The following is a 15,694-nucleotide window of genomic DNA, read 5'->3' on the forward strand; positions in this document are numbered from 1 at the left end:
AATCTGATGGACCAATAGAGAGGAGCTGTTCTTCCAGGAAAGGTGCTGAATTTTTTTTCTGAGGTTAGTTTGAAGTCTGTCAATAAAAGTTTGAAAATATCACACAAAAGTAGAAGACAGCCCCTCCAACTCAGAAAGAAATCATCATGGGATTTTCCTTGGGGCTCCCCCCATCTCTCTCTCTCTTTCCCTCTCTCTCCCCTCTCTCTCTCTCTCACCCACTCACCCCTCCTCGCTCTCCGTCCTCACGTCGCTCCAGCCTGCAGAGTTTTCCGTCCTGTGTCAGGATAACATCGTAAACGAGGACCACCTGACGGTAAGACCGGACTAAATGGAAGCAGCGGAGGAAACTCTCACTTACCGAGATGACACCGGTCTTCACAGGAAGCTGCTCCCAGAGGACAAGGAAAAGGACAACACGGACAGTAAAGTCCACGCCACCGAGACGACAAAAAGCGACGAGTCCAACTATGTGGATCTGGACATGAAACCGGACGGCGCAAAAACAGTGAAAGTTACTTTCACCGGCGAGGGAAACCAGCTGTCTGTCATCAAATGCGACGGCTCAAAGCAAGGGGCAGAGGACAAGCGGGCCACCGTCTCCGAGCCCGTCTCGGGTGAGCCTCCGATGGAAACTCTGACCAAATTCCCAACACCGATCAGGGTTCAGAGAATGACAAGACGCGCCAGGCCGAGCTCGACCCGAGTGACTGCAGCGAACATGTGTGCAGCGAGAGCGATGAGCTCCAGTACACGGACATGTATCTGAACAGTAAGACGGAGTCCGATGACGGGGCCAGCGCGGTGCTGTCGGACCACTGCGGCTCCGACACCAGTGGAGGACGAGTCCCACTATATCACGACGCACGAAATCCAGCTGACCGAGCTCGACCACGACGTAGACTACGACCTGGGGCGAGGGACCATGCTGGGATTTTGAAGACGACAACCTGGTTTATTCCTTTGTGGATTACGCCTCTTTTGAAAGTGATGAGACGCAGGAGGGGACTCTGATACTGGAGGGCAGGAGCCAGGCGAAAGTGCAGTCTAATCTTGGTGGAGCGGTTGTCAGCACCGAGCAGGAGGAGAGTGATCTCTGTGACTCGGACAAATGCGCCAGCTCAGATGAAAGCGTGTGTAAAAACCAGAGCAGGGACGCGAACGCTGGGAAAATTCATTTATCGATAAAAACCTCCTCTAGGGCAGTGAACGAGCCCGTCGGTATCCTCGACAACAACACCTGCGGTTACACAAAACAGTTCGGAGACAGGAGCCACTTCTCCTTTGTGAGCTCTGGCGCCAGAGCGGGGCCCTTGTGCGATAGAGCACAGTATTTCATCCCAGCTCCGGGCCGTCAGCACCTCGCAACCAAACTGAGACGGAAAGATATTAATGAGTATTCCAGCGGAGCGTCCAGCTCCATCAGTGAGCTGGACGACGCCGATAAAGAGGTGCGTAATTTAACCGCCAAGTCTTTCCGAAGCTTGGCATGTCCATACTTCGATGCCATTAATCTTAGCACCTCTAGTGAGTCCTCCATGTCGGAATATGGGCTAAATAAATGGTCAGCCTATGTGGACTGGAATTATGGAAACATATCGCGGGGAGGAGAGCGGAGCGTAATTGCGCACAAGACTTCCAGCGCAACGGTGGCAATGAGTAAGACTGTGGACAGTAAGAGGCATGGTAAGTCCATAACCAAAGCTCCACAAACCAAAATGTACGCACTGCACAGGAGAACAGCTTCTCCACAAGCTTCCTCCTCCAGCAAGAAGATCGAACTGAAAGATCCGACTCGGCCAAAGCAGCGTGGAGTGACGCTGAATTTCCGCTGTAATGTTGAGGCACCTGAAGGAGCCAGGCGTCCGAAATGCTCCAAGAACACGCGATCCAATGAGGTTACCGGGACTGTGCTGGCCAGATCGGGGTGTGAGATGCAGTATCATCACACAGAGGGCATGGGGGACACGCACAAAAGAGCGATTTTTGCATCGAGCCTGTTGAAAAATGTGATTTCCAAAAAGATGCAGTTTGAACAGGAGCGTAAAATGGAGAGGGGTGAAATTTGTGACACGTACCCTGCACTCTCCCCGGAGAGGAGTCTGGGAAGAGGCTTTCAAAGACAAAGCTCAGAATCAGGTTCGGGATTCACAGTTAATTCTGCTGATGATCAACGCCAGGAGGGCAGCAGACCCAGTTCCTGTGAGCCTGGGGAGGAGCAGAGGAGCAGCAAAGCAACAGGTGACTCAGAGAAGGGACAACATGAGCCTCCCAGAGCACCGCTCAGCCACGGTCAAAGTAGTGCATTTAACTCACTGAAAGCAGACGAGCCAGAGCCTGTAAAAGAGGCTGAGCCCATCACAGCTGTAAGTGAAGCACAGACCACAGCAAAGGAAAAATTAGACACCAGCAGCATGCTGACAAAACTGCTTTTTGTTCCAAGCTGCCAGCTTCTTTCAAAAGAGAAAGGTTTTACAGAAGACTTAACAAGCCACACACCTGTCACAGGTACACCTGCTGGCCCTCAGAAATGTGAAAAAGAGTTCAAAACAGGCAATAATGGAAAAATAGTGAGCAAAGAAGAGAACGAGAAGGGGGGGAAAGCGCCTGAAATAAAGATATGCCTTAGAAGTGTGAAAGAAAATAAAGGCTGTACACTGAATATTGCCAACCTGTTAACCCCTAAAATAAGTTACAACACTGTCAACACGTTCAGGGCAGCAGGTGATGCTAAATGCCACATTTTATCTGCAACAGATAAAATTCCAAACTTCACAGTTAGAGACATAAGAGACACCAAATGCAAGTTTCAGACACCGATATATCACGTCAGGGATGTGCGTAAATTGGTCAAAAGCTCATATCGCTTTGTTTCACTGGATAACAGTGACAGTAAATGTTCTACAGCAGCTGATAAACACGAGGAAAAGGTGAAAAAAGAACCAGTTAAACATTTATTACCATCTCCTATTGTGATTAAATGTCACTCTGTTAAAACAAATGTTAAACCACAGACAGCTGAAGCATCGCAGAAACAAGCAGAGGCAGGCGTCCCGCCATCAGAAACGTCCCAAAGCGAAAACATGAACATCACACTATACGACTAGCAGGGCACCACCTGCCGTATCCAAACAGCTCCATCCTGACCAATCAGAAATCCAACTCAATACTGAAACCAAAGTGACAAAACAGAGGCAGGATAAGTTCACAGGTGAGACAGCTGAGAGGAGAAATGAGCCTGCAATACCAAAACAGGCTGCGCTAGAGAAGCTTAAAGCTGCCGTCAAAACGATGGAGCAGCTTTATGTTTTTGATAGAAATGAATGGAAGCGTAAAACTCAAGCTCCACAGCCCATCACAGACAGCCACGTTCTTTCGCTCATTGCCAGAGAGGAGCAGGGGGCAGAGGAGCCGGAGACAACTAACACTGACCGGATTCCCCAGTCTTTGATAAATGCCACAGAAACAGGCAAAGCGCAGGAAGGTACAGGAGCTGTCAATATCATACATGTCCCATATTACAATGACACCTTTAAAACACAAGCGCAGCAAAGTAAAACATTCAGTAACAAAAGTGTCCTTCATTTTGGCAACGTAATAAGCACGTGTCAGCATTAGTTCAGTAGTAACTCTGTTCCGCAAAGCTCTGTGCTGCAAACATCAGCCACTATGAAAAGCTCCAAGACACCGGCTGCTCCACTGTCAGTGAAAATAGAGCCCCCGAAACACAGCCAGGTGGAGCTGGGAAAGGTCAGAATCAGTCCCGCTAATCCCACTGTCACACAGGGCTGCACAGACTCCGAGAACTATTTAACCATCCCGGGGCTGGGGTATACGAATGAAATCAAACTGCTGAATCGAGAGCCCGTTTCGAGGGAGGGGAGTTCGAACATCAGCCGAGCCCAGGCAGGTGACAGCAAGACACCTGAGCTGAAAAGGTCACCGTTAATCATGGAGTACCCGGCCGCGAGCATCTACCACCACTCAACAACAGGGCCACAAGCCCAGCAGCAGGTGTTGCGCTTCTCTCCCTCTGTCCCAACTGTGTCACCCACCTCTTCTACAGGAGAGACAGTCCCACAGACCCAGCGCAAGATGCTTTTGGACCCCACTACAGGACATTATTACCTGGTGGACACTCCCATACAGGCCACCACTAAGCGACTGTTCGACCCCGAGACAGGCCAGTACGTGGATGTACCCATGCCCCATTCGCCCGTGTCGCCTGTCACCCCTGTCACCCCCGTGCCTCTCTCTTTGTCCCCCCTGGCACTGAGCCCAGGAGCGTACGCACCCACCTACATGATCTACCCGAACTTCATCCCCTCGCCCACCCTCCCAGCTCAGGCGGTGTTGCCACAGTCTCCGTGTCACTCTGAGGATGCAGGTGGAGACAAGCTAAAAAATGCCAGAAGTCCCAGGCCGGAAACGAACACGGCGGGGGCAGAGAGCGTGTATTACAGCGCAACAGGAGAGGGGCCACAGGGGCCACTGCAACTACCTGTGAGTTTGGGACATGTGACCACCAGAGGAGGCGCGACAAGCTCCGAGAGGAAGCCAGTCATCAGCATCACGTCGCAACAAGGTCCAAGAATCATCGCCCCTCCTTCCTTTGATGGAACAACAATGAGCTTTGTAGTGGAGCATCGGTGACCAAGAAAATATCTCATCATACATGTAAGCTTGCACAAATTCTACATCTAGAGTGACAGTTGCTGTGTGAATGATGGTCACATCCCTATATCCCTTTTAACATGAAAAGGTCCCTCTTCTTCTGTGTTTATGAATGTGTGTTTCTGTTCATCAACATGTTAAATATTTAGTTATTTTAGAAATGTTGCAGACAAGTGCACTGCCAACTGCTATACAGTCACTGAAACTGAAATGGTGCATTTGTGTACATTAATAACTGCTGTATATGCCATTGTAATGCAGGTTTGCAGTTCAATTTATTTAGGTCTCATACTAAGGGATGGAAAGAGTAGTTGAACAGTACTGAATGTTACTCACGTACAGAATAAAACTAGTTAAATATAGCTTCCTTTGTATGTAACCTTGGATGACATGACTAAGAGAGGCAGTGTAGCACACAAAGCATTCTTTACACTCAACACATCCAGCTTTCAAGTAAACGTTAAAGAAAAACCTTACTGATTGTGCTGTAACAGCATACCGTTAGCTCTACTCCAATTCTTGCCTTTCTAAATTAGTCATTTAGTCCAAGAAGCAACAAAAAACTGTCACAAATGCTCATCACAACTTCACAGAGCTGAACCTGACATCTTCAAATGCCTTAAAATGTCCAAATATCCAAAAAAAATACTTCATTTACAATGACATATGACCAAAAAATAAGATATATTTGGCACTGTTTCATTATTTTTGCCTGAAAAGAGACTGAAATGATTAACTGATTCTCCAAATAGTTGCCAATTAATTTTATTTGTCGACTAATCAATTAATTCATTGAATTTAAAACAAATAAAATATGTATTCAAGTGGGACACTTGAATAGAACACTCATCATCAGTCAAAATATCTGCTGTGAAAATGGCAAATTATCACTTACACAGAAGTAAATCATCTATGCCTCAAGCCCCCATTAGATTAGGAAGTTTTATATTGAGGTTGTTGATGCTTAAGCTTATGGTCTTGTAACATAATAGCATGATAATCACAGGGACATGTAAAGGTACTGATGTAGTATGTGAGGTTTGGTTTTTATTTATTTTTATTTTTTGAGTTTTGAATGTTGCTTAAACAGAAGTCTGGCTCGTCTGCTGCAGCAGTGGCATGTCAGTGTTAATAGACATGCAGTAGCTTAATGACAGGTAACCTGACTCCTGTGAGCTCCGGCTGGGCTTGGTGGGAGACTGGATTTTCAGTCACGGCCCACAGCAAGTCGGTTGAGTTCCCTTTTCTCTGCATTACACACCGTCGGGCTATTTTGATAGTGTGAGACGAGTTTGTTTACATGGTTTATTCTCAGGGCTGGAAAGTGTCACAGGAAACTATTCCAGTCAGTGACACCTTACTTCAAGTTATTCTTAATCAGCGTTATAAAATGCTTTAATGACTCAGATAACATTACAGTTCTTCAATGTGTTCGTTTCTCGTTCGTGACATTTCAGGAAACTTTCTAAAAGTAAAAACAAATACTAAAACATGGTCAATGTATAAAACATGTCTTTTAAAGCACAGTTTTAGAGTTTTGTACTATAATTGGCATTTTCAATGAAAAAGATGCTGGACAGGTTGACTACTTTTATTCTTTACTTTCATTCACAGGAAACTAATCAAATGGAACACTGTGAAAGTATAAAGTTTAAAAAGACTGGTTCACAAAAATAACAAATAAACATTGTTCAATAAACATGGTGCTCAGCTCTATGTTGTTAGAGTTGGCTCAACTTCCTTAAATTTTATCTTTTTAAATGTGTACATTTTGGCCTGGCAGAGCCACACAGGTGTTTCTACTTGTTGCTGATTAGACCTCTGCTCACCTTGAAGTTGGGTGTACACAATATCAATTAACTCCATGCACTGATGTGGGCTATCAAGCACAATCTACACATGCCCACACAGTCCTAAGAGCTCTAATCAGGAAAAAACTAGAAAACCTGTTGGGGCGGGTCAGATCAAAAACTATCCTGATAATGATGTATATCACGATACAGTATATTTTCTGTAAAATCAGTGAATTAATAGTTTAGATATAATGACTACAAGAAGAGGATAGGGCCTAAAAGTTGTAATGGCCACTGTTATGTCCTTCCATCATCACTAGTCTTTGCTATATGGCATGCTGCGTGCAAAAGCCTGTTTTAACATTTGACTCTGGGGTTTTATTTGTGCACCTGACAGTTCTTTTGTGCCTCTCATTTGAGTCTGTTGTGGTGACCTATGTGCGGCATAATTTGCACTTTTCTGGTCTGTGTCAGACTTTTCGTAACCAAACCATGTCCACAATACAGAGGTAGCCCCTCCTTTTGGAACAAACTCCTCAATTTGTCTTGGTTGGTCTTTCTTCTGTTCGGAGCAATCTGGTTCTGTCTCAACTACACTCGCCATGCTGGTTTTTGAGTTTCTGATTGGATTCCTTTTGGTGGGCATCTAAGATTGAAAACCATCATCCAAATGATGAAAACAAAATTTCAATAAACTAAAGTTTATAGCAAAATTTTGCAAGGCCATTAAATTTCGTCATCTAATATGCATCGTCATATTGCACAGCCCCAAGGGAAATCTTCAATCTGGCCAACTAAATGACATTTTCCAGTTTAACATGTCACATTTACTTTACCGTATTAACAATATTGATTCAATAATGCAGAATCTTAAACTCATGCCACTTAAATTCTCTTAACATAGTTATCACATTCAGTAATCTGCCTTTTGTTGTTGTTTTATGGTGACCTCAACCTCCAAGTTAAACTTAATGCAGCTTTTTCACAGCAGACATTTTGGCATGTCAGAGCAGAGAAAGCACCGGTGTAACAAATAACATTAATAAGGGCTGAGCTCGATTAAAGTGTCTCAGCATGCACAATGTCAGGGCTTCTCTGGGCCCCACTAGTTGACTGTTAAAAGATCTAAAATAATAGTGGGTGTTTGCTAGATTTAAGTGTAAAGAACAGCAGTAATGTGCTCTGTTTTCAGTTATCAAGTTGATGCAGGTGTTTGCTGAGAGACCAGACAGTAGGAGATCATTGTGGTAACCAGTTCTGCTGGAGATGAGGTCACAAATGAGTATGTCAAAATGGACAAGCAAGAAATACAGAAAAACAGGAATATGACAAGAATATATGTAGACAAAGCAAAGAATAAAGACAGAAATACAAACAGAAAGACAGACAGAGGGAGCAATCCCCTCTCTTCATCAAACCCAAATTTCATTCTCAGTCTCTCATACACTTTAAGATACACACTTACAACTAGTCACAGTCCATTCTCAGCTAATGTGTCAGAGCAATAATACAACTGCATGAGCATGAGGGATACATGTCAGTTGGGTGTGTGGCAGGCAGGGGCCTAGCATGGGGTTGAGTAGTGGTGTGAAGGGGAACACAGGGTGTGCATGTGTGTGTGTTCGTAGCTAGTGGTGGTGGTGGTGGTGGGGGGGGTGTTTGGGGCGGAGGGACATGGGGGCATTGCTGGGATAGTGATGCAGGAGGAAAAGGTCAGGCAATGTAAAGTATTTGTTGTGCTGATGCAGGGAGAGGACAGCTGCTCGGAGAGATCAGATGCTGCTGCAGCTCCAGCTTGGAAGGGAGTCTGCAGGGCTGAGATGGGGTCAACTTTTTATAGCCCCCTCCCCCTCTGCTTTTTCCTAAATGGGGAGAAGGAGGTGGAGAGCTCTGCTGACCTCCAGCACTCCTACGTAAACAAATTGAGTAGCGTGCCCTCTGCAGTGATCCAGCTGAATCTGGTCCAGCTGGTTCACAACCAGGAACTGCAAATTGAGAAGTCACTGCATTACAATGGCTTATGGCAACAACCTCTAACACAAACCGGACAAAGACTCAATAGTTTTTTCTCCTCTAAAAACTCACTTTGTTTACATTGCATCCATCTAACTTGAACACCTGTTTCATTTGTTCTTTATCACCTTTAGACATCTCCCCTGAAGTATCTGCCTTCATTCACCGTAAGCGCAGTTTTCACCACTGTCAATCCTCCCTGCAATCTACTCCCCCCGGACAACTTTCAACAACAACAATTTATACCCCCATCTGTTGTGTTGTTTATCCTTGCAGCAGACATTACTGTATTCTCTATGCATCACAGCACTTTGTAGGGTAAATGCATTCAGCCATGTCCTCTGGCTGATGCTCTGCCATATTGCCATATGAATCAGCTTTGAAATACTTTCCATTCAGCTGCTGTCTAGAAAACTTATCTCTGTTGAAATGCTGTTTGGACCCCGCAACACAGTCTATTCAAAAGGAAACAAGGCAGGTCTTCTGTTACAGTTCAGTGTCACTCATCATCAGCCAAACCACCATTTTTAAAATCACATGTGTAATGTTAGCATGTCGTCAAAGCAAGTCTATGTAACTTTTTTCTTATAAGAAATAAAACCCATTTTCCTTGTACCAATGAAAATCAGTATACTCTGGATTTGCTGCTGCAACATTGCCAGTACAACAGTATTAGCTAATGTTAGCAAGCTCATTACCAAGTCAACTGCCTGACATTATGCATCTAGTTTAGTCACTGTTACACTACATTTTAGGGATGTTATAGATAAACATTTCAGTGGTTTAAGACAAAGAATATGGATTTCTCAAGAGAGGTGGATACATCCCAGTGAGTTGGCCCTGCTACCAGTTTATCCTAGTGGCCAAATGTGGTACTGCAACAAAAATACTTTGCTGCTCAATTATGGTATTTTCATGGTAATGCACCATTATTAAGGAAACATAAAACTCATCCTGCATCTCAAGGAAACTCTGGAACTTTGAATCAGAGTGGGTCATGTTGAAAGCCTCCACTGCAGAAGTGACTCTGGAGTTGTGGCTAGAAGGTCACCAGTGCTTGTGATGGTGGCAACCAAAGGAGCCAGTGGTGGACACCAGTGGTAAAGGAGGCTTTCAAGCTGAGGCTTGGTTGGCCCAAGGGACTACTGAACACAATATGAATCAGAACGTATCTGTGAAAACAAAACTATAGGAGTATTTGGTGTATGGGTGGAGTTCAGGGAGGCAGGCCTTAGCCCAGGTTGTTTTCAGCATGAGAGAAAAACTGCTGACCTTGATTGTGGATATTGTTGGATGGTGAAAGGAATGAACTCTCAGAGGAACTCCTGAACCTGACCGACACATCCCTAATGGAGGTGACAGAGCTGGAAGGATCAGGGGACGCCTTGTTCATTTAACTAGCAGAGGTCACTGATGTAGTCAAAAAGCTCCACAGTGGCAAGACGTTAGGGGTGGACGAAATTTGCCTTGAGATACTGAAGGCTTGGGGCATTGCGGCTCTGCCTCCTCACTGTCATGTGGAGGCTGGGGACAGTGCCTTTGGACTGGCAGACCAGCATGGTGGTTCCCATTTTTTAAAAAGGGAACCGCAGTGTGCGTGTCAGTTATTAGGATATCACATTGCTCGACCTTCCAGGGAATTCAGAAGAGGTAATACCAAATCTGTCCTGATCGAGAACAGTGGACGAACTGTTTAACTTAGAAGGGATTCTTGAGGGGTCATGGGAGTTTGCTATCCATGTTTACAGACTTTTAGAGAGCTTATGACTGGGTCCCTCGGGAAATATTGTGTCACCAGGGTTGTTACTATGAGCTATTTGGTCCTTCGATACCTGGAATGGGAGCTGTGTCCACATTCTCAGCAGGGTGGCAAGTGTGTTCTCAGTGGGCACTGGGCTACACCAGGGTTTCGTCTTGTAACATATTCTGCTTGTGATTTTCAAGGATAGAATTTTGAGGCAAAGCCAAGGTGTTGAGAGTGTCTGATATGGTGGCCTCAGGATTGCATTGTTGCTTTCTGCAGATCACCAAACCATGATTTCCAGTGTGCACTGGATGATTTGTGACCATGTGTGAAGCAACACATAATGAGGATAGAGTACATGATGGATGACTCCTTTTGGGTTTTAAGTGAGTCACTGCACCAAGTGAAGAACCTCAAGTATGTTTGAGTGAGGGTAAGATGGAGGGTGAGATTGACGGGCAGACTGGTGCCAGGTCACCAATAATGTAGATACTGCACTAGACTGTTGTGGTGAAGAGAAAGCTGAGCCTGAGGGTAAAGCCTTCAATTTACCAGTCAATCTGCGTTTCAACCCTCACTTATAGTCATTAGCTTTAGGTAATGATCGAAGGAATGAGATTGCACATGGCTGAAATGAGTTTCCAGTACAGGGTGGCTGAGCACACCCTTACAGAGGGTGGGGAGCTCAGACATGCAGAGGGAGCTCAGAGTCAAACTGCTGCTCTTTTATGTTGAGTCATCCAAGAGGTTTTGGGCATCTGATTCAGATGTCTCCTGGTTTCCTACCTGTGGAGGTAGTCCACACACAAAAACATGGGCAATCCTAGAATACAGTGGAGGGATTTAATATCCCATCTGACCTGGGAATGCCTCGGGATCCTCCAGGAAAAGATGGAGACATGGTTAGAGAGCGGGACATTTGGCTTACCTTGCTTTGCCTTCTGCTGCCATGATCCTGGATCAATATTGGAAAATGGATGGATGTACGGATATCTGTAAAAGAATCAACAGAACACCATCAGCAACAAAGTAAAGTCTATAAGATGGGCTGGTGGGGCTAGAGAGAGACACTAACGTGTAACTCAAACCAGAAAGACAACGTTTGGCCTATGTACTTGATAATGAGCTTTCCCTCAATGAACTGGCAGCATCTTGGCGTTCACTATCCCAGTATCTAGTTCTCATGATAAAACCATGGTTCTGAATAAGGTTGCTAATGGTGATGTCTTTAAACTAGGCGACTCAAAACTATCTTGGTAAATGGGTGGGGTGGTGCGTTCACTGTGGCATTATCTTATAACTGGTTCTTGGGGTCACAGTGGCTGTTGCTCACCAAAAGTTACATAGTCTTACTTTGATCCATACAATAATTATTTACAATTATTATTTACAGTAAATACAGCCCATAATGTGTATTTTACACAGTTTTCTGAGGACAGGGACCATATATCTGCACTGAAGTAAAACAAAAAACTAAGGCGTAATGTTGAATCAGTAAAATTATAAATGTCTGACATTTTTATGTATCATATTTCTACCCTCCTCCCACCCCTGTATTTTTTACATTCACAATAACATTTACATGTTTTTAGCAGTTGGTGGCTCATGTTCTGCTTGAAGTATTTGTATCCGCAATGTCATGACTCACAAAATGCTGCTAATACCTACACAACTGATGTACTGTATGAAGTGGTGTACCATAAATTTAAAAAGCACTTAAAAGCTCCTTGTATGTTACAGTGAGAAGAAAAGAAAAACACACCGAGTGTGTTGCTCAGATGTAGCAGATGAGCTGGGACTCTGGAACTTGGTCTACAGTGTACTTAGGTCACTAAGTAGTGTTGGGCCTAATGAGTCAGAGGCAGCTTAGACATTTAGGGGATAACTTCCTCTACTGGTGTTGGTTTATTTTACACTTTTGTGTAATGAGATGGGAGTTGGTGCATGTGCGTCCGAATGTGTTCGTGTGAGTGGCTGTGAGTTATGTATGGCATTTCAGCATTCTGTGAGCGTACAACAAGGAGACATGTTACTTCGCTGTAGACAGGAGTGTACAGACTGTACATGTATTGGGTGTGTCTTTACGACTTAACAGCAATGCCATTTTCTCTTGTCTAAACCCCTTGACCTCTTTCTTTTAAATGTGGGTAAAAGTGAGGTTTTCATTAAAATTATATATTATCTGATGACACTAAAGATCTTTTTTTTTTTTAACGTATGATCTATTTCCTGTTTCCTTTTGAATATGCAGTGGGGCATCATAGGTCATTCTGCTTTACTTGACTCAATTATACCAGCATTACATGTAGGAATAATGCAAACTATAGATTGCTATTTTTAGCATGTTTCAAAAATAAACACATTTCAAAGGTATCTGGAGCTGCTGGTCAGTCTATGTACCTTAATTCTGTAACATACATGTTATTATGCCTCTGTAACAACAGACTTTATAAAAATTGCCCTATGAGTTGATTTCATTATAAGTGATATGAATTCATGCAGTGATTTGGAAGATTTGTTGTTGACTGCGCAGTAGATTGGACATGGCTTGCTCTTTAGAGCAACCTGATCGTTACAATATGTAATGCATTTTGAGGTGAAATGTAACTTAAATTGGTACTTTTAATTCGTTAACACATGTCATTCTTAATAATAGTATTTTAATTATTATTTGAAATTAATTTGCCCCTGAGGCAGTTGAGAGCAGTGCAAGTAAAATGGTTGTTTATTTTAGTATCCAAAGAGGAAAAATAACAAAAGTAACATTTCTTTATATAGACAAGTCCAGATTGAGAGATGTGATAGTCTACCTCCTGCCATAGAGTTTTAAAAGTATATGCTTGAACAGCAAGTTGTCCAAAAGTGAAAGATAATAAACATATTTTACTAATTTCAGATTATTTATTTTAGCACATTTACATATCATTTTGAAACCCTGTGAAGAATGAAGTAACTCACAAATATATTTTAATTTGTAAGCTCCAATAAACCAGCTATTATAACATTGTCATAAGTAAGTATCACAAAAACCTTTCTCCTAGATATTATAAGTTTCTTGTATGACCTTTATCTGTGAATATTAATGTACTTAATGCACTTGGATTGTCACTATTTTGTCACCAACACTGACAGCAATGAATGGCTGTAAACCCTGGTGATAGCAGGAGCACTATGACGACTTATTGTAAAGTGAAACATTTGTAATAATTCTGATGAATTTTGCCCAAAGATGCACTGTAACATAGATAATATCATGTGTTTGAAAACATTCTTCCAGATGTCCTTCAACAAACCTGCTGACTTTGAGGTTAAATATGGGAAACTGACTGTATTAAGGCTTGCTTTTGTATTTAAAGAAAGAGGATAAACTGAAGTTGAGATGGTTTGTGATAGGTGCATACAGTATATGAATGTTCAAAGCAAAGGGCACATGTTTGAATAAAATCCCTTAATGGCTGCATGGTCATTAAGTGGCATTGTATATGGTTTATGCCTGATGTCAACTGTGTTGCATGGATGCCCCTGAAAAAGACAGAGGTCAGGATGACAGCAGAGAAGTACCTTGAAAGGAGAAGAAGTAAGTGCTGTGACAGCACCTACATGCTTGAAAGTGATGGATATGATGTACGACTGTAATGTAGACTCACAAGCCTACATATGTTTGAAATAAATTCAAAATGCAAGCTACTGAACATGTGTGTGTCCATGAATTTAAATCACTTTAAGGTCAAGTTGTGCTTGAGTGAAACACTTTTGCTCCTGTTGGTATCCAATGTGAGCCCTCAAAACAGGTGCACCTTTCAATGAAGAAATGACAACGTTCATATATTTATAGTCACACCACACGTTTTTGTTTGTTACAGATATCATCAAGACTTGTGAAAATATAATGGAAAATCATATTTATGCAGCCGGCTCCTAGTGCAAAAAATTAGAGTTGTCAGTTGATTACAATTTTTAACTGAGGTAATAGGCTATGATTAATAACGATTAAGTTTAAAATACTAGCTTATATTGTATTCTGTGGGGATATAAAACAAAACATGTATGGTGTTGATGTGTTGGAATAAGAAATTTATGATAAACTGATTAGAGACTTTTTAAACTTTCTTTAAATGTCTCAGTTTTGATGATTTCATAGTTAGAATCTCCTAGTTTGCTGAGTAACATCAACGAAGAACAGTTGACTTAAAACGGCAGACAACCACATAAAGCGGAGTAACATCTGCTGTGAAGTGTAAATTGTAAAGTAACATCTTACATAAAAGAATGCTTAGCATTAGTTAGCTTAGTTGTCGTGGTTTTGCTGACAGGCCTACCCTGGCTGAACTCTCCCAGTGTAGTTTGACGAGCCCGGCTACATCCAGTCGCGGCGCTAGCATCTTTGTTAGCATCAGGAAAGATGTGCTTCAGACTCGATGTGCTTCGGTGAAAAGATAGTTCATCACTGCAACGCGTGCACACAACTTTGGCTTTAATTTAACTTCCATCTGAAAGCGTTTTAAAACGAAAATTTCCCTTAAGCACGCCTGTAGATGTCTAGACACCTATTTACCTCTCGCCTTTGACCTTTCACCCCAAGCGGTAAACACTCGCGCCGGAATTATGGGAGGACGCTGTGCTCAAACTTAATAACGTAATGGTAACGTAATAAGGTTAAAATGCGTTAAATAAATAAATAAATATACAGCGTGTTAAGGTTTCTGGGTTAATAGCAAGAGTTATCGCGTTACAGTTACTGTTGAATTTTTTTTTTTTTTAATTAAGTTGTTTGAATATTTTTACATTTTTATAGTTTTAAGTTGATTAATTGATTGATTGAGTGATTAATAAATTATTTATTAATTCATCAAACCATTTAAAAAATCTTGTAAGAAATATGTTTAGCTGGTCAAACAGAAGAGCCAAAGGGGTGTTTGACAACACGGAAACCCAGAAGTTGCTCCCATTAATGGTTTATAACTGATCTTGAAACATAAATCAATCATTAATGAGGCCTTTATAGTTTCAGTGTATACAACGTTTATAAATGGTGATTTATTAGAGAGTGGTACCAAATATAGAAAGATAGAATGATCTGATCAAATTTACCACATGAAAATAAATTTAGCAACATTATGTGTCAGTGTTCCTCAGTAAAGCTAAAACTTGCAATGATTAGTATTTTTAAGAGAACAACCTCATCCATCCCTCCACACTTAAACAGTCTTATGTACTTTGATTGTGGCTGATAGACTGTTTCTGAACTGTTTCTGTGTGTCTCATTTTATTTCCTTCTATCTCCGTGACCTTATTAATGCGGCTGTCTGCAGTTTGATACACGACCGATAAAGTTTCACCACTGAAAACACCAAAAACTAAATGACATGGGTCAAAGGCAATCGAACAGATTTATGCCAACAGAAGTACACATTTGGCATCTGCCAGCGTGCAAGGTTAGCTTTCTGGTGACACTGAAACATCACCCGGG

At 42.6% G+C, this 15,694-nt stretch overlaps 1 long non-coding RNA gene and 1 other non-coding gene across 2 annotated transcripts; one reads left to right on the plus strand and one right to left on the minus strand.

The window, feature by feature from the left end:
• The first annotated feature begins 236 nt into the window (after positions 1-236).
• Positions 237-9,624, plus strand: LOC108896503 (uncharacterized protein C4orf54 homolog). Its single transcript, XR_007813244.1, has 2 exons — positions 237-4,677; positions 8,615-9,624. It is a non-coding gene; the product is annotated as an uncharacterized protein C4orf54 homolog (transcript).
• A 35-nt stretch (positions 9,625-9,659) lies between these two features.
• Positions 9,660-14,852, minus strand: LOC127142473 (uncharacterized). Its single transcript, XR_007813245.1, has 3 exons — positions 14,780-14,852; positions 14,544-14,647; positions 9,660-11,217 (listed from the first exon to the last, which is right to left on the minus strand). It is a non-coding gene; the product is annotated as an uncharacterized LOC127142473 (long non-coding RNA).
• Positions 14,853-15,694: the final 842 nt, after the last annotated feature.

The sequence above is a fragment of the Lates calcarifer genome, linkage group LG5, assembly GCF_001640805.2.
Source record: "Lates calcarifer isolate ASB-BC8 linkage group LG5, TLL_Latcal_v3, whole genome shotgun sequence".
NCBI classification, from domain to species: domain Eukaryota; kingdom Metazoa; phylum Chordata; class Actinopteri; family Centropomidae; genus Lates; species Lates calcarifer.